The sequence below is a fragment of the Oryx dammah genome, unplaced genomic scaffold, assembly GCF_014754425.2.
Source record: "Oryx dammah isolate SB20612 unplaced genomic scaffold, SCBI_Odam_1.1 HiC_scaffold_3, whole genome shotgun sequence".
Lineage (NCBI taxonomy): Eukaryota > Metazoa > Chordata > Mammalia > Artiodactyla > Bovidae > Oryx > Oryx dammah.
In genome coordinates this window covers 107286405-107306268 of record NW_024070187.1, presented here as the reverse complement: position 1 = coordinate 107306268, position 19864 = coordinate 107286405, and positions in this window count along the sequence as shown.

The following is a 19864-nucleotide window of genomic DNA, read 5'->3' as shown; positions in this document are numbered from 1 at the left end:
AAAAAAAAAAAAAAAAAGGAAAAGAAGAGCTAAGATGAAGCCATGGTAAAGATCATGAAGTTAGGACGTGAATGAGGACAGTTTGCTTATTTTACAGATGACTGAACCAAGGCAAGGAGGAGTTTTGCTCAAGTTCACACAGCTTGAGAGTGGCTGAGCAGGAATGAAGTCTCTGACCACCTTGGACTCCAGCTGGGGAAATTTCTGGGTCGCATCTCCAGCTCCATGCGGTTATAGCAAAGGACAGGCTGGAGGGCAGGAATTTGGGTGTGGGCACCAGGTGGCCTGTTTGGAGCCGGAGAAGAGTGTGGGAGAGAAGGAGGAAACCAAAGGGAACAGAGAGGCCCGGGGCGTGATAATAAGCCTTCAGTTCGGTCTGGGCTGCAGACGGCTGGGCGGCGGTGGGTGGCCGCGCCCTGGTTACTCTCCGCGGGGGGCTGGGGGAGAAGCATCACTCAAGACAGACAGCCTCCCTTAGCTGCGGACTAATGCCAGTGGACCCTGCTACCAGCAAAGGGCCAAGGAAGAGATTTTTTTCGCTCATATCCAGACAGTGTCTTTTTTTATTTTGTTCCAGCGCGCAGCACTCTTTGGTGCCTTCGAGGTGGAGATCTTTTCTCATCTCCCCGGAGGGGGCGGGGGGACTTTTCTTTGGGTATTGGATTGAAAGGGATAGAAGAAAAGAATCTGATTAGCCTTCTGCTTCCACTTCACTCTTGGGGAAGACTGCAGCAGAGAACAAACCCGGCCCGCCAAAGAGAAACCCGACTGAAGCGACTTAGCAGCAGCAGCAGCAGCAGCAACCTTGTCTGCAGAGGCTGAGCTGTCTGAGCCGGTTGACTGGCTCTTCTGGGAGTCAAGGTTGTTTGGGCTTCCTTGTTTTCTGCGGAAGGATATCTTCTTGAACAGTTGATTTTTTTTTTTTAAGTATTTATTTATTTGCCTGTGCTGGGTCTAGTTGTAGCCACGCGGGATCTTCCGTTGAAACCTGCAAACTCTTACTTGTGGCATGTGGGCATGTTCCCTGACCAGGGATTGGGAACCCTGCTTTGGGAGCATGGAGTCTTAGCCACTGGACCACCTGGGAAGTTGCTTGAACAGATGGATCTTTTAAGCCAGGATTTCATGCAGAAAAGCCTACCCACCAGGCTCTCCTTAAAGAACACTTTTTTCCCCCCATTTGTTCAACTGATATATGTTGAGCATCAACCATGTCTTAGATGCTCTCTTGGGCACTGGGGTGTGATAGAAAAGCAGGCAGCATCCTCACCCTCTTTCATTCTAGAGGGAAGACACCAATACCCCAGTAAAGGCAGGAGGAAATTGCATATAGATTTTGACTGGTACTATGGAGGAGAGACACCGAGGAGGAGCTGGAGAATGATAGGAGAGGCCTGGTTTGGAGGGGCAGGCAGGGCAGAGCTATAGGAAGAAGGGACTGTAGGTCAAGACCCAAAATGTAAGAAGTCAACCACCGCATGTGAGAAACAGTGTGTGGAGTCATCTGGGCGGAGTGCACAAGGGCAAAGGCTCGGCGGTAGGAGAGCGTGGCACCTTTTCGAAGGCCTGTGTGTCTGGAATGTCATGCTGTGGAGTAGGAAGCGAGCCTTGGGGTATAGGGAGGAGCTGAATGGTGGTGGTCTCTGCAGACTCTAGTGAGGAGGTTGCACTTTCTTGGAAGAGCAGTGGGAAGCCACTGAAAAGCTCATCACTGGTGACTAGCCAGTGCTCACGGATGAAGGGAAGATGGAGGTCGCCCCACTCCTGGTGGACTCAAGCCCAAGCATCAGAAAGATGTACGGAGGCTGTGTTAGCCTGTCCTCTCTGTCCTCCTGGATTGTGAGTGGTACTTCCACCGTTGACAGTGGGACACTTTAAGTAACAGCCTAAGAGACCTCATTACATACAATGAAGCTGGTTCAAGACATAAAGCATTGTTTGCAATAAGTCCAATGAGAAATTTCCTCCACAGTTCAGCACTAGGAAAAAGTCTTCCATTTTCTGAAGAGCAAAATGTGCCTCTTCCTCCTCTGTGACAGAAGGAATTACAGACCTGCCTCTGGTTGCTTTTCCCCTTTGGTTGCTAGGACACATGGAGTAAAGTATCTATGGTCCCCAAAGACCTGGGATGTAGCCTCCATGGCCTAAATATTGATTCCACTTCCCGTTATGGTCTTGGCATCTAGGTAAAAAAAAATATAATCTTGGTACTGCTTTTTTCCTACATCCTTTCTGTGTTGAAGCTGTGTGGGTACCAAGTGGCTTCAGTCATGACTGACTCTTTGTGACACTGTGGACTGTAGCCCACCAGGGTCCTCTGTCCATGGGATTCTCCAGACAAGAACACTGGACTGGGTTGCCATTCCCTCCTCCAGGGGAATCTTCCTGACCCAGGGATTGAACCCACGTCTCTTATGTCTCCTGCATTGGCAGGCAAGTTCTTTACCACTAGCGCCACCTGGGAAGCCCGTATTGAAGCAGGCATAAATTTAAAAAAAAGGACTCACTTCTCTCAATGGTCCTCTGAATCACTATGCTACCTTGTTGCAGCCCAAGCCAGTGTCTCTCCCATTTTCTGGCACTCCATATCTTCATCCTTTGAGGGGCAGGGAGGTCCCATTTCCTCCAAGAGCTCTTCCAGGTTGTCACCCTTCTCCAGGTTTCTCCAGCTCTTTGGTGAGTTCCACATGGACCAGCATTTGATGAAACTACCACTAGTAAGGGGCTTGCCAGATGGCACGAATGGTCAAGAACCCACCTGCCAATGCAGGGGACACAGGAGACACGGGTTCGATCCCTGGCTCTGGAAGATCCCCTGGAGGAGAGCATGGCAACCCACTCCAGTATTCTTGCCTGGAGAATCCCATGGACAGAGGAGCCTGGTGGGCTACAGTCCATGGGGTCACACAGAGTCAAACAGGACTGAAGCGACCTAGCACGCATGCACATCATTGATAACATGCCTACTGGGTGCAAGGTCTCAATGAAAATCCACTTCCTAATGCTCACCCTGTGAGGAGCATTAGGAAGTGAATTTTCATTTAGACTTTGCACTTGCTAGTAAAGTAATGCTCAAAATTCTCCAAGCCAGGCTTCAGCAATACATGAACTGTGAACTCCCTGATGTTCAAGCTGGTTTTAGCAAAGGCAGAGGAACCAGAGATCAAATTGCCAACATCTGCTGGATCATGGAAAAAGCAAGAGAGTTCCAGAAAAACATCTATTTCTGCTTTATTGACTATGCCAAAGCCTTTGACTGTGTGGATCACAATAAACTGTGGAAAATTCTGAAAGAGATGGGAAACCAGACCACCTAACCTGCCTCTTGAGAAATCTGTATGCATGTCAGGAAGCAACGGTTAGAACTGGACATGGAACAACAGACTGGTTCCAAATAGGAAAAGGAGTACGTCAAGGCTGTATATTGTCACCTTGCTTATTTAACTTATATGCAGAGTACATCATGAGAAACGCTGGGCTGGAAGAAACACAAGCTGGAATCATGACTGCTGGGAGAAATATCAATAACCTCAGATATGCAGATGACACCACCCTTATGGCAGAAAGTGAAGAGGAGCTAAAAAGCCTCTTGATGAAAGTGAAAGAGGAGAGTGAAAAAGTTGGCTTAAAGCTCAACATTCAGAAAACGAAGATCATGGCATCTGGTCCCATCACTCCATGGGAAATAGACGGGGAAACAGTGGAAACAGTCTCAGATTTTATTTTGGGGGGCTCCAAAATCACTGCAGATGGTGATTGCAGCCATGAAATTAAAAGACACTTACTCCTTGGAAGAAAAGTTATGACCAACCTAGATAGCATGTTCAAAAGCAGAGACATTACTTTGCCGACTAAGGTCCGTCTAGTCAAGGGTATGGTTTTTCCAGTAGTCATGTATGGATGTGAGAGTTGGACTGTGAAGAAGGCTGAGCACCAAAGAATTGATGCTTTTGCACTGTGGTGTTGGAGAAGACTCTTGAGAGTGCCTTGGACTGCAAGGAGATCCAACCAGTCCATTCTGAAGGAGATCAACCCTGGGATTTCTTTGGAAGGAATGATGCTAAAGCTGAAGCTCCAGTACTTTGGCCACCTGATGCGAAGAGTTGACTCACTGGAAAAGACTCTGATGCTGGGAGGGATTGGGGGCAGGAGGAGAAGGGGACGACCCAGGATGAGATGGCTGGATGGCATCACGGACTCGATGGACATGAGTCTGAGTGAACTCCGGGAGATGGTGATGGACAGGGAGGCCTGGCATGCTGCGATTCACGGGGTAGCAAAGAGTCGGACACGACTGAGAGACTGAACTGAACTGAACTGAACTGACCCTGTGAGGAAGGGTGTTTGCCTCTTTTTTACAGACAAGAAAACTGAGGGGGATAGAAGTTGCCTATAAATGTGACAAGAGAGAAAGTAGGTGGACTCAGGATACACACCCTGACTGGCTCCAAAGCTTGTTTTCTTGGGGCCACACCATTCCTTACCTTTTCTGAGCTCATTGTGGGGTCCAACAAAAGCTATCTCTTACATCACTGTAAGGCCACCTCCCACCTGCTCTCTGCCGCTAGAAAAATCTTCCAATCGAGAGTAGGTTTTCATTTAAAGCAAGAAACCAGATTTTAGTGCAAAAACTCTCCCCAAATCCTCTTCGGCACTTTGCCATGGAGCTATTGGGCATGTCTTGGGAACTGGATTTCATGCCAGATGCCGGGAAGGATACAGAGGTCATTGACCCATGGTGTCTGTCCCCAGTGGGCCCCTAGTCAAGGGCTCAGCACAGATTCCTTTCTGAGCATCTGTTTTGAGTAGAGGCCAGTGGGAAGAGTACTGCCCTTGTTAAAGTGGCAGAGAGACAGCAGGTAGGGGAGACGGTGCTGTTCAAGGCTGCGTTGTTCTTGGTTTACTCATGAAGAGAGAGCCAGAGGGGATAGAAAACAAGTGGCTATGAAAGTGCTTGAAAGGGTTTGTGCATCAGTTCAGTCCAGTCGCTCAGTTGTGTCCGACTCCTTGTGATCCCAGGGATGGCAGCACACCAGGCTTCCCTGTCCATCACCAACTCTGACAAAACGTGGTCCACTGGAGAAGGGAATGGCAAACCACATCAGTATTCTTGCCGTGAGAACCCCATGAACAGTTTGTGTATCATGTGGATGCAAAATATCCTTACTTTTTGCAATGGTCACTTACCTACCAGCTAAGGCATGTGAGGGCAGCTTCAGGCTGTGCTTTTCAAAGTGCACCCCAGGGTCTTCCTCCTTTTGATTCATCCACCATAAGAAACCTAGGTTCGTGGCCCATTGCAGACTTACAGAATTTATATTTCTGAAGATAAGACTCAGGAATTCACTGCCTCTCCTCCGTCAGTTCTCATGCACCTAAAAGCTTGAGCCTCAGAAGTACAGGGACAAGCACAAACACCAAGATGGGCACGCCTTAGGGTATCAAAAATTTAAGCTGTCTCAGAATCTGAGTGGGTACTGGTGGACACTGGTGAGACAGGGGTCACCATGAATGTACCAGGGGTGGGTGGAGCCCGTGGGTGGAAGGTACATGACTGTGGCCAAGTCAAGAAATTCAAATTTCATTTAAAAAGTAAGCATGGGGGCAGGAAATTGGAGGAGCAGTTGCTGGGATGGGGGAAGGAAGCAAAGTCAAGAGTAAAGTCAGATGGCCTAAGATGAGCCCCAAGAGTGGATGTGGAGGCTTGTGTTGACCTCCACTGACCAGGCATGAACAGCCTGGGCTGTTTGAATGACTGGAACAGAGAGCCAAGTCCTGTCTGCAGGGTAGGAGCTCAGGGTGATGGTGCTGGAGATACAAGTTTGATTCTTGTCCAGCCCCAGGCCTGGGAAGGAGGCCTGGTGACTTGGGCCTCCTTCTGCAAGACCAGCCTTCCTTTGTTCTCACCCGTTCTTACCCTCTTACTTCTGAGTCCTCCTCACCACTACGTAGGTGGCAATTGATCCATAATGGACATGTTTTTATTAGAGTAATGGTACCTCTTTCTGCAGAAAAGAGCAATGCAATTTTGTTAATGAAAGTCATGTGTTGAGACAGGGGTGGATGATGGGGAACTTCTGGGTCTGGTTTGGCCCCGGTTCAAAACCTTCCGGGAAAACACAAACTTTGAGGGCCACACCCAGAAAGTCCCATTTACCTCTGTCAGGCCCATCTGCTTTGCATTAGAGCAATAATAATAGTCGTCTCGCAGTGCCCTTTCAAAAATATAAAATGTGTAATAAAACAGTTATTAGAAGGTAATCAATGGTGCTTATGTTTTCTTCTGGGCGGACATTAATGGTGAATTGGTGCATAGTTCCTTGGCTATTCTGTGTGACTGGCCGAAGTCCACCTTGCTCCTGGGCTCTTGGAGGTCAGAGGGCAGGACCCTTGAGAGTTCATTCCTGTGCTAGGGAGGCATCTCTGGGGATGCTTTCACTGGAGAGGAGAGAGAAGAACAACTCTAGGATTAGTCCAGGGAAAACCCACACCAACCAAATAGCATTAACGCTAGGATTAAATGAACTAACACTGATCAAGAGAAGAAGCTCAATGGGCTTCACATCACCAGGGCTTATTTTCCCTTCCCCGCCTCCCTATCTCTCCTTGTTTGAATATTACAAAGCAACCCGTAGAATACGAAGAAAATTAAGGGCACGTTTCAAGAAAGTAAAAATCCTTCCTATTGGTTATCTATAAGAGAAGAGAATCTTAAAAAGAATGGATATAGGTATATGTATAACTGAATCACTTTGCTGTACACCTGAAACTGATGCAACATTGTAAATCAACTATATGCCAATAAAAAAATCTTTCCCATCGAGGAGGCCCGCATGATCTTCCCTTTCTCTTCTAAAGCACTCACTGAAGGGTCTCATGATTTAAAACTTGATAAAATAAGATAGGGCTGACCCAGAAGGATGGAATGGGGAGGGAGGTGGGAGGGGGATTCAGGTTGCAGAACACATGTACACCCATGGCAGATTCAAGTCAATGTATGGCAAAACCAATGCAATATTGTAAAGTAAAATAAATAAACATATTACTAAAAAAAATAAGAAAGGGCTTCCCAGGTGACTCAGTGGTAAAGAATCCACCTGCCAATGCAGGAGACACAGGAGGTGAGGATTCGAACCCTGGATTGGGAAGATCCCCTGGAGGAGGAAATGACAGCCCACTTTAGTATTCTTGCCTGAGAAATTCCATGGACAGAGAAGCCTGGTGGTCTAGTGTCCCCGGGGTCGCAGAGTCCGCTAGGACTGAATGACGCATCATATACGCATCCTGTCCTCAGAGATCACAATAGTGGGTGGGAAGCAGCAGAGATTGCGTAGGCAGTTTGTTAGGAGCTAAAAATACTGCCTGAGTAAGTTCTAGAAGAGCTCGGAGGAGAAAACCTACTTCCCTGAGTTCTCAGCTTCTGGGTCACTCTAATCCGGTAGCTGGTGATGGACAGGGAGGCCTGGCGTGCTGCGATTCATGGGGTCGAGGAGAGTCGGACATGCCTGAGCGAGTGAACTGAACTGAACTGAACTGAAAACAACTGCCTGAGTAAGTTGTAGAGAAGCTTGGAGGAGAAAACCTACTTCCCAGAGGTCTCAGCTTCTGGTCACTCTAATCAGAGTGTTCTCTGGGGTTCCTTCCTCACCACCCCTCCATGCTCCTGTGCCTTCTCCCTGGGTGTTGTCAAATAGATCAGGGGCTTCAAAGAAAACACACATGCAATTTAACCCCCAAGACCTCTCCCTAGCACAGACTGCTCCCCAAACTCCAGACCTAGTGTCTGAGTGCCTTCTGGACCCTCCACTGGGCAATCCCAAAGTCATTTGCAACTCAACACATCACCATTCAAAGTCATGGTCTTCCTCCCAAGACAGTGTCAGAAAAATTAGGACAACCTGCCTCTCATCACTTAGCAAGAGCAAAGAACAGTGACCAGATTCAAACCCAGCACTGCAAATCCTAGACTTTTTTCAGATACTACAGTCTCCAGGTCAGGAAATGTGGGGAGGGAGGCAGCAGCCTTTCCCTCTTGCTCTGTGTCTCTCTGCGAAGCTCTCTTCCACCGTGCTCTGTTTGGTATTTTGTGCTCTGTTCAGCAAGTCTCCTGGTTTCCTTTCTCAGGAAGGAAACCAGCACCGATGACTTCCTTTTCCCACTTCACACGTTAAGCCTCAGCTTCCACACGTGGCCGTGACAGCAGAAAGATTCATTCTCTGGGAATGGAGGCTCTTCCGAGCCCTCGCGCTGGACTCCATTCTATCATGGGACTCTGGTGCCTCTCCACCAGAGATGGAGCAGGTTTTAGCCTCCATTGTGCCTCCATGCCCTAGAGTCGTGCTTGGCTTAGAGTTGATGCTCAGCATGTACTGAGTGAATAGATACTGTTTTCCACACCAGGCAGGAAAGTGTTTCTTGCAACTACGTGCATTGAAAGGTTGGCTGTAGACTGCTGAATTTGAAAGGAAGTCCAGTTGTTCAGACGGCAATTCAACATGCATTTAAAAAAATTATTTTATTGTTGTATAGCTGATTTACAATGTTGGGTCTACTTCTGCTGTACAGGAAAGTGATTCAGTTTTATATGTTCATATATGTATTATATATACGTATTCTTTTCTAAAATATTTATTTATTTTGCTGCACTTGGTCTTAGTTGTGGCAAGATGTTTAGTTGAGACCCCCTACATGGGGAGTGTGGCATCTTAGCCACTGGACCACCAGGGAAGTCCCTATATATTCTTTCTCATAATCATGGGATGTTGAATGTAGTCCTCTGGGCTATACAGTAAGACCTTGTTCTTTATCTATTCTATAAGGGGACAACAGAGGATGAGATGGTTGGAAGGCATCACTGACTCTATGGCCATGAGTTTGAGCAAGCTCCGAGAGTTGGTGATGGACAGGGAAGCCTGGCGTGTGCAGTCCATGGGGTTGCAGAGTCAGACGTGACTGAGCGACTGAGCTATATATTAGAGTTTGCATCTGCTAATGCCAAACTCCCAGTCCATTCCTCCCTCACTAGTTTTGTCTGGTTACATGCCCAGGAGTGAGATGCAGGTTTATAGGGCAACTCTAGTTTTATCAGCATCCATTTATTGATTTTTACAATATACCAGGTATTGTGCCAGGTGCTGGGATTTCAGGACAGAATAAGACACATCTGTGGCCTCAGGTGCCTTCCCTTGTGGCTCAGCTGGTAAAGAATCCACCTGCAATGTGGGAGACCTGGGTTCGATCCCTGGGTTGAGAAGATACCCTGGAGAAGGGAAAGGCTACCCACTCCAGTATTCTGGCCTGGAGAATTCCATGGACTGTATAGTTCATGGGGTTGCAAAGAGATGGACACGACTGAGCGACCTTCACTTCATGGGCCTCAGGTGGCTGAGAGGGGCCGGAAGGGAGGAGGCAGAAGTGGTCGGAGGGGCAGACAGGACAAGGCAGCAGTTGTGTGGCAGTGTGGTTGGCACAAGACAGAGGCGCTGACATGGGCCAGAGTAGGGAACCACTCACTCTGTGGGGATGAGAGAGGATGAGTTAGGAGGTGACCACACAGTTGAGCTCCCCAGACCCTGAGATCCTCAGCTAACTGTCCAGGGACAGGACAGAGGGGGCCTTTCTTGATCTCTCTTGGGTGGAAGGGAAACTTCCTCTAGCGCTTTAAAAAGAAGCAAAATCAAGATCTGTGATATCTCAGAGCTGAAGGGAATATTAGAAGCATCTAATCCAGTGGACTTCCAATTTCCTTTTAGTAGCAGAAACCTCAACCTAGATCTTACCAGGACACCCATTTTGTAAAATGCATCCAAACTGAGTGTCTTTGATAGCTTGAAAACCATGATCTAGGCCATGGGTCTCATTTTTCAGGTGAGGAAACCAAGGACAGAAGCACAGAGCCCATGAGGGGCAAACTGGAGTGTGCATCCCAGGTTTCTGCTCTGCTTGCCAGGGTGGGTGTGGACAGTGGGGTAGAGGGACCGTCCAGACAGCCCAGCCTGGAGGCCTGAGATTAACCATCAGGTGCAGCAGACAATGACATTCTGCACAGGCGAGATCCGCTGGTCCCATTCTCCCTCCTTACAGTTTATGTCAAAACATGCAGGCAGGATCCTGCTTCTTCTCACATTTTAAAAACATACAGTGGACGCGTGTTTACAATACTGCGAAGGGAGGTGACGCAGAACAGCAGAGCATGCTGCCCCCTGGAAGAGCCAGCCTGTCTTCTCCAGAGCTCGCTGGGTCCCAGGCCATGAGCTCTCGAAACGCTGTCCTCTGGGCTCCAATTCAGAGAGGCTCGCCAGGGGACATCTCCCAGCTTCAGGTCTTAAACAGTGTTCTACGTTGTGCAAACAAACAGCACCAACAATGATCTGACCCTTGGATCCTAGCCACGTCTGTCTGGGCCACTCAGCTTGGGAGTCTTGCGGTGGGTGTGGAGGTAAAACAGATGAGGTATCAGATTTCCAGTTCCAGATCCTGTGTTTCTGCTTCCTGCAGGATGGTACGTGGGCTCTTCAGCTCTCTTAGCCTTAACTTCCCATCTGAAACTGAAGCTGAAGCTCCAGTATTTTGGTTGTCTGATGAGAACAGCCACCTCATTGGAAAAGGCCTTGATGCTGGGACAGATTGAAGGCAGGGGGAGCAGGCAGTGGCAGACGATGATATGGTTGGGTGACATCAGTGACTTAATGGACATGAGTTTGAGCAAACCCTGGGAGATAGTGAAGGACAGGGAAGCCGGCCATGCTGCAGTCCCTGGGGTAGTAAAGGATCAACAGGACAGAACAACAAAAACAGACCTTTGAGCTTATTCCCTTGATTTCCTATGTGTGTTGCAGTAAAATTTTGTTAAAAAATTTTTACTTTTAATTAACTATAGCCCTGCTTATTTAACTTATATGCAGAGTACATCATGGGAAATGCCAGGCAGGCTGGATGAAGCACATGTTGGAATCAAGATTGCCAGGAGAAATACAGTAACCTCAGATATACAGATGATACCACCCTTATGGCAGAAAGTGAAGAAGAACTAAAGAGCCTCTTGAAGAAAGTGAAAGGGGAGAGTGAAAAAGTTGGCTTAAAACTCAACATTCAGAAAACAAAGATCATGACATCTGGTCCCATCACTTCATGGCAAATGGATGGGGAAACAGTGGAAACAGTGGCTGACTTTATTTTTCTGGGCTCCAAAATCACTGCAGATGGTGACTGCAGCCATGAAATTAAGAGACGCTTGCTCCTTGGAAGAAAAGCTATGACTAAGCTAGACAGCATATTGAAAAGCAGAAACATTATTTTGCCAACAAAAGTTAGTCTAGTCAAAGCTATGGTTTTTCCAGTAGTCATGTATGGATATGAGAGTTGGACTATAAAGAAAATTGAGCACTGAAGAATTGATGCTTTTGCACTGTGGTGTTGGAGAAGACTCTTGAGAGTCTCTTGCACTGCAAGGAGATCCAACCAGTCCATCCTAAAGGAGATCAGTCCTGAATATTCATTGGAAGGACCGATGCTGAACCTGAAACTCCAATACTTTGGCCACCTGGTGAGAAGAACTGACTCATTGGAAAAGACCCTGATGCTGGGCAAGACTGAAGGCAGGAAGAGAAGGGGACGACAGAGGATGAGATGGTTGGATGGCGTCACCGACTCGATGGACATGAGTTTGAGTAGGCTCCTGGAGTTGGTAATGGACAGGGAAGCCTGGTGTGCTGCAGTCCATGGGGTCATAAAGAGTCAGACATGACTGAGCAACTGAACTGAACTGAATAATTAATTTATAATGTGTCAGTTTCGGCTGTTCAGCAAATCAACTGATTCACACATAGGCATATATTCACTCTTTTAAAGATTTTTTTTCCCATATAGATCATTGCAGAGTATTAAAAATGGAATCTTGCAGGCAAGTCCAAACTATAAAATAGATGAAAGGGAAGTCTTTTCACTTCAGGCTGGAGGGAGTCCTTGGTCATCACTATCTCCTCTGCTCTTGGAGTCCTTCAGATATATCTGTGGATCATCTCAGAACATGGTTGATACCACTTGGTCCTTTAAGACTCAAACATTCTATAATTCCACAGTTGGAGCTAAATTCTAAGTCACAGTTGTGACTAGAAAAACATGTCTGTGTGTGTATGTATGAGAGATTGTACAGTTTTGCATTTTATTTTTTAAAATAAATTTTAATATCTGTGTATTCTCTAACCAAAACAAAATGAAACAATATTCAGGTATGATCATGCTAGGTTTAGCCTTCTGCTAATGGGAGTTCTTTCCTTTTTCCGTGTTTAATCAGATGTTCACATCCCTGCATTAATTTAGCCTTTTATTTTATTTTGATCAAGACATTGTATTTTTTAGAAAATGAAGACAATTTAAGGTTCACAGAAAAACTGAAGGGAAAAGATTTCCCATATACCCCCTGCCCCCACCCATGCAGAGCCCTTCCCATTATCAACATCCCCCACCAGAATGTACATGAAACTTATGAATCTACATTGACTCATGGTTTGAAAAGTCCACCCAAAATCCATAGATTACATTACAGTTCACCCTTGGTGAGATACATTGTATGAGTTTGTACAAATGTATAATGTCATATATCCATTGTTATGGAATGTTTTCACTGCCCCCCAAATCCTCTGTGCTCTGCCTCTTCATCCCTCCCACCTTCACCTACCAAAAGACTTCATATTTTTAAGTCACTTTTTCTTGATTGTAGAAGTAATATATACTCATTCTTAGAAATAAACTCCTATAAAATAAACAGCACATGAAGCCCTGCTCCTTTTAATTAAAATCCTATTGAAAGGTGGCTCTGCCACTTATAGAACTTTCCATGTTGAATGAGTACAACTTCAAAGGCAAATGGGTGAAGCCACTTGACTTTTCTGGTTGGCAGACCATCATGATCTCTCTCAAATCTGTGTCCCATGTTCATCACATGTGGGTCTGAGGGTCCACTTGCTTCTCAAACTAGAGGCAAAAGAAAAGTGATGAGAAGTGTTTTTTTTTTTTTCCAGAGGGAGAGGATGTGTCTAAAACTGCATAGTGAGGATGGGAGAAGCCAGGAGCAGAATCCCACAAGGTGGCTTCAATATGAGAAAATAACACTTCACTTATTGCAGCTGCATTCCTTTTTCTTTATTTTCATTTCTCTTGCTTTTGCTGTAATTTTGGGCAGGAGCTTTTTTTTTTCTTCTTTTATATTTAGCTGTGTCTCACAGCTTTGCTCTTGATGAGGGTGAAAGAGGACAGTGAAAAAGCTGGCTTAAAACTCAGCATTCAAAAATAAACATCATGGTATCTGGTCAGATCACTTCATGGCAAATAGGTGGGGAAAATGTGGGAACAGTGTGAGATTTCATATACTTGGACTCCAAAATCACTGTGGATGGTGACTACAACCATGAAATTAAAAGAAGCTTGCTCCTTGGAAGAAAAGCTATGATAAACCTAGATGGAGTATTAAAAAGCAAAGACATCACTTTGCCAACAAAGGCCCATATTGTCCAAGCTATGGTTTTTCCAGTAGTCATGTACGGATGTGAGTGTTGGACTGTAAAGAAGGCTGAGTACTGAAGAACTGATGTCTTCGAACTGTGTGCTGGAGAAGACTGTTGAGAGTCCCTTGGACTGCAAGAGATCAAACCAGTCAATCCTAAAGGAAACTAACCCCAAATATTCATTGGAAGGACTGATGCTGAAGTTGAAGCTTCAATGCGTTCATTGGCCACTTGATGTGAAGAGTTGACTCATTGGAAAAGACCCTGATGCTGGGAAAGATTGAAGACAAGAGGAGAAAGGGACAACAGAGGATGAGATGGTTGGATGGCATCACTGACTCAATGGACATGAGTTTGAGCAAGCTCTGGAAGATGGGCAAGGACAGGGAAGCCTGGTGTGCTGCAGTCCATGGGAGAGCAAAGAGTTGGACATGACTTAGTGACTGAACAACAGCAACACAGCTTGCAGGATCTCAGTTCCCCATCCAGGGATTGAACCCAGAACACAGCAATGAAAATCTGGAATCCTAACCACTAGGTCACCAGGAAACTCCCTAGGAGCTTTGTGTCTTTATCTTGGACCCTGATGATCCCCTCACTTCTACCCCCAGTCTATTGCTGCAGTAATTCCGTGTCCCCTCCCTAGTTCCCAGATCACATCTCAGACCCCCAGAGTCCAGGAAGAGACCCTGATAACCAAGTTCTCCATAGGATGAATGATGAATGTGGTCCTTGGCACTCTGCATGATTGCCACTCTCCTGTGTACTATCCTGCAGAGTACCTAAAGCTAAGGAAACTACGTTTCCCAGACTCCCTTGCAGCTAGAGTTCTAGACGACATTTAGGTTCAGCTGATAGGTGCCCTTACTGAACATTTGGAAGGTTAAAGTGAAGCAATAATTCTCCATAGCTGATGGCAAATAAAATAAATAACAACTAAGCTTTTACAGCCTTGTAAGCTTTGTGAACGAAATCTGAGGTCATTTGGTTGAGCAACCATCCTCTGCCATGTACATCATCTTTCTGAGTTTCCTTGGTTTTATTTAGTTTCCAAGCTATAAAGTGGAAGTAAGAAGACTGCCTACTTCCTAGAAATTTGGAGATCAAATGAGGTGACGTGCAGGAAGTGCTCAGGACACACCTAGCACAGTGCAGAAGCTGGCAGATTTCATTCCTCCCACTTCCTTCTCTGCACCAGGACTTGCTGCTTCTCACCCATGCTGGGATTCAGTACCTGCTGTGAAGTAACCTTAGAGCCAACACTAACACAGTTTTTCCCAACTGGTTCCCTGGGATACCTCCTCATATGCTAGGGTTCCAAGCCTGCATTTTGGGAACCACCATCCTAGAATATCATTGCTGGAAGAAACGTTAGAGATCTTTGAGTTTACAAGCCTCTATTGAAAGGAGACTGAGGCCCACAGAGTGAAAAAAATAACTTCCCTGATGTTATATAGCAAGTGACCTGCAAGGGAACCCTGGGCTCCTAATATTAGGGTCAGGATGAAAAGTTACTAAATCTCTCAATTTCCCTGTTTATAAAATGTTTGTAAGAAAGCTTGTTCTTTCCACCTTACACGGGACAAGTGACAGTAAATTATTACTTGTGAAAATGCTTTTGAAATCTTAGGAATGTCTATTTAAATATCCTCATATATATATCCATGTTGCTGTTTAGTCACTAAGTCACGTCCGACTCTTCTGCGACTCCATGGACTGTAGCCCACCAGGCTCCTCTGTCCATGGGATTTCCCAGGCAAATATACTGGAGTGGATTGCCATTTCCTTCTCCAGGGGATCTTCCTGACCCAGGGATCCAACCTGCATCTCCTGCACTGGCAGGTGGGTTCTTTACACCGCTGAGCACCAGGGAAGCGCATAAACATCCATACACATGTTTATATTTGCAGAGGCTTTATATGAAGGTAAGGCATTGATAAAGATCTTCATTTATTGATTAATCCTGTAGCTAAATGTTTATGGGGCACCCACCAGGGGCCAGGTACTATTCTCAGTGCTGGGCACATGGTGGAGAAGTAGACCGCCATGGTGACAGCTTACACTCTGGATGAGCTGGAGCTGGAAGCAAAACAGAGATGCACAGAGAACAGAAAAAGTGAATGAACAAGATGGTGTTCAAGGTGATGAGTGCTATGAAGAGGTACAGTAGGGTGTTACAATCAGGAGGGACAGGGACTGTTGTGGCAGCGTCTCTGAGCAGGTGACCTTACATTGGCCCTGGATGACCAGAAGGAGGTGGGCAGGGGGCCCTGGGAGCAGAGAACATCAGGCAGATGGAGGGCTGGACCAGAGGCTTTAGATGAGGCAGAGGTGTTGTGGGATGATGTCCCACAGGGACACGGCCAGTGCAAGGAGAGTGGAGGAAAGGAAAGAGGTGACAGTTTGGATTTGTGTGTTTGGTTGCTAAGTCGTGTTCAACTCTTTTGCACCCCCCTTCCTGCACTTTGGATACCCGAGTTCTAATCCTGGCTCTGCTGTGAGGTAGCTGGGTTACCTTGGACACGTTCACATCATAGCCATGGCTTCAGTTTCCTTATCTGTCAAGGGGGACCACAAATCCTGCCCTTTCCCAGAGCAGGACTACACCAGGGGTGAGGCTTAGGGTTTGTTTTTGTTGTTGTAGTTGCTAAGTCATGTCTGATTAGTCTTTTTTGATGCTATGGACTGTAGCCCGCCAGGCTCCCCTGTCCATGGGATTTCCCAGGCAAGAATACTGGAGTGGGTTGCCCGCTCACACCCAGAGCAGTGATAAACCCCAGTCTGTCTCAGGCCCTTCTTGGAGGAGAAGCTGAAGGGACGTGGGGACCCGACTCTCCACCAGCACATGCAGTGTGTCCTGTGTCTGCACTGCGGACATGAGGCACAAAAGAGAGAGTCTGCTTTTTCTTCTCGTGGACTTGAGCCTTCAAGCCTTTGGACTGAGTGCCAACAATAATTCATCAGGAATGCTTTACAACTCAGCATTACAAAACCTGTTAGGAGACAGATCGCCCACAGGACAGGCATGAGAAGGAAATGTGTGCAGGGCTGGTGACCTCCAGATGATTAATGATTTTTCTCAGGGTGAACTCTGTCCTCTGCCTCCCATGTGCTGTGGGCTCCTTCCCTCCCTCACCCGCTTGTTTGCAGGGATGGGGTGGGGGAGGGTGTCAAACAAGGAGGGGTGTGGGGTAAGGGATGCTGGATCAGAAGGAAAACGCAGGAACAAGAGTCCTGGGTTGAAGAGGCTCGAACATCCTGTCCTTGTAATAACATTTATTTTTGCAAAAACAGCAATACAGTTTCTATATCTTGAAATGTACACTCTGAATTCTAAATGAACTCGTTGCGATTATGCATTTTTGCACACTGCCCTGGGGTTTCATCATCATTCTTAGGATTATCCTCTCTCCCATTTCCATAGACCCAAATCCTGACTTTATTGAATTTAGGATGTGGTGGAAAAGAAAGTTTTGGTTTTATTTTTTTGATGTTTGAAATCATGGTAGCTTGATTTTTTAAAAACTTTTTTAGATAAAACAATTTATAACTGTGATTATGCTGTTTCAACACACCCAAAATACAGGATCATTGGAGGAAAAATTTCAGATCCACCCCGCCCCCATCCCCGTGTTTAGTCTCATAGCCTTGAGGTCATCAGTGTCAAATCAATGCAAGCCTTGGTACTAGCTTCGCCACGTTAAGCTGGATCAATAGTATCAGGTATGTTCCTGTAGGAAACGGATGTTTGATGGAAACCGAATAAGGGCAGCCTTTCCAATTCTGTTGGGAAAGCAATTCAATGATGATAGGGATAATAGTTATTATTTATTGACTCTTTTAGTTAAAAAAGGTACTGCTCTGTCATAGTGCAGTACATGTAACAACAACCATTGGAGGCATTTGCTGATATTATCCCCATGTCCCAGATGAGGAAACTGAGCTGTAAGGTAAGGATTGAAAATAGTAAAGCAAGGATTGGGGTTCAGAAGGTCTCATTCTAGTCCTGGGGCTCTGCTGGATGGACCTTTCTTAGTCTTTCTCCTGAGTGTGCATGTGCTAAGTTGCTTCAGTCGTGTCTGACTCTTTGCAACCCTATGGACTGTAGCCCGCCAGGCTCTTCTGTCCATGGAATTCTCCAGGCAAGAACTATTATCCAATCATCATGATGGAGTGGGTTGCCATGCCCTCCTCCAGGGGATCTTCCCTACTCAGGGATTGAACCTGTGCCTCTTATGTCTCCTGCACTGGCAGGTGAGTTCTTTAGCACCTGGGAAGCCCCTGTCTCCTGTAACAGTTCCTAAAACTCTCTTGCTTCCCTAGATATCTGTTTGCAAGTCCTTACAACTAGCAAAACCAGTGAGAAGGTGGAAAGGATGAATTAATTAAGGATGAAATTCCTGTCTCTCAGGCTCAGTGACAGCTGTTCCCTCCATGGGTCCCTGTTCTGAGTGAGACTTAATGTCATAAACACATATATTTTTCTGCTCCTAAAACTGCTCTTTCCAAAAATCCAATCAACTGTCTAACTGCTTCCTGGTATCTTGTCTGGCTTTTAGGTATTCCAATAACGCCTGAACAAGTTTGAGAACTACTGAACTTGACCCTGACGTCTGTATGAAGAGTGTGAAACTTACTTGTCTACATGCATGTTTTGGTTGTATTGTACAAGCAGTCAAAGGAGCACAGGTTTATTTTCTTATTTATTTTTATTTTATTTTTACTTTGGCTGCACCATACAGCCTGTGGGATGTTAGTTTCCCAACCAGGGATTGAACCTGCCTCCTTGGCAGTGAAAATACTGAGTCCTAACCACTGGACCACCAGGGATTTCCTAAGAGTGCAAGGCCCTGTTAGAACTATGCCTCTTCCATGTAGCATTCATGTGACTTTGGGCTTCAGTGTCCTCACCTGGGTGACATCACCTGATGACATCAGCCCTTGCTTTATGGGGTTGGAATCAGGATTATTTGAAATCATATTGTTGTGAAACATTTAACACAGTCCCCGGCAGGTAGGAAGGACTTAATTCATAGTAGGTATGGTAATGAAAACAGGAATTTATCGTACCTGTTCAAAATTCTTTCCCTCATTGTCACTAATTCATTTGGAAGGATCATTATCTGAAATTTATCAATAGTTTCACCCTAGACTAGTTGCTATTACAGGGCTTTTAAAAAGTTTTATAAAATATGATAAGACTCATACATTATAGAGGACAAAAGGGAAATGAAAACTGGACAACTTGTTAAACATATCCTCTATTTAATCTTAAATTGAGAGTCAGATTGATCATTCCCACATGTTGACTAGTTCCTGTCAAATAGACCAGCTGAACTGGGAATTTTTGTTTATGAGTTGGGTGAGATGTGTTTGTTCTTAAAAAAAAACACTAGTCTGAGCCACCCTTTGGTGAATGGTGAAGTCCACCTTAAGTCCTGGACTTAACACTGTGTCTCTCTGGGATAAAGGACCTGAGATGGATGAGAGTCTTGTTCAGTTTTTCACTCATGTCTGACTCTCTGCAGCCCCATGGACTTCAGCCTGTCGGGCTTCCCTGTCTTTCACCAACTCCCAGAGCTTGCTCAAACTCAGGTCCATTGAGTCAGTGATGCCATCCAACCATCTCATCCTGTCTCCCCCTTCTCCTCCTGCCCTCAATTTTTTCCAGCATCAGGGTCTTAACCAGGTATTAATAGTTTTGGGGGGACAGAGATCCATTTAGGCTACTCCAATGATAAAAGTTTATTTTGAGAAACTTACAGAGAACAGACTCTCACAGGAAGTGAAATATAGCCAAGAAAGATGTTCTGATTGGATAGCTCTATTAGGAAAATTATTTGAGCTTACACACACATATATATATACATATATAAGTGTATATATACATATATATAATGTAACACATGATAATAAATATATATTTAAACTGATAAACTATATGTATTAGTTTGCCAGAATTGCTGTTCAAAATACCACAGATTCGAGGCTTCCCTGGCACTCCAGAGGCTAAGACTCTATGCTTTCAGTGCAGGCGACTCCTGTTTGATCCCTGGTCTGGGAACTAAGATCACATATAGTACAGCACAGCTAAAAAAAAAAAAAAACTAAATAAAATGAAATTAAGAATGGCTTTATTAAAAAAAAGAAAGAAAAAAGAGGTGTATGCTAGGTGAAAATTAAAAAAAAAAATACCACAGACTAGGATTCTTAAACAACACAAATTTGTTTTCTCACAGTTCTGGAGGTGTAAGTCCAAGTTGCAGGTGTTGGTGGGTTGGGCACATGTGGTCTTCCCATAGTGTGTGCTTCTGTGTCCAGAGTTCCCCTTTCTGTCAAGACATCAGTCCCTATTTTAG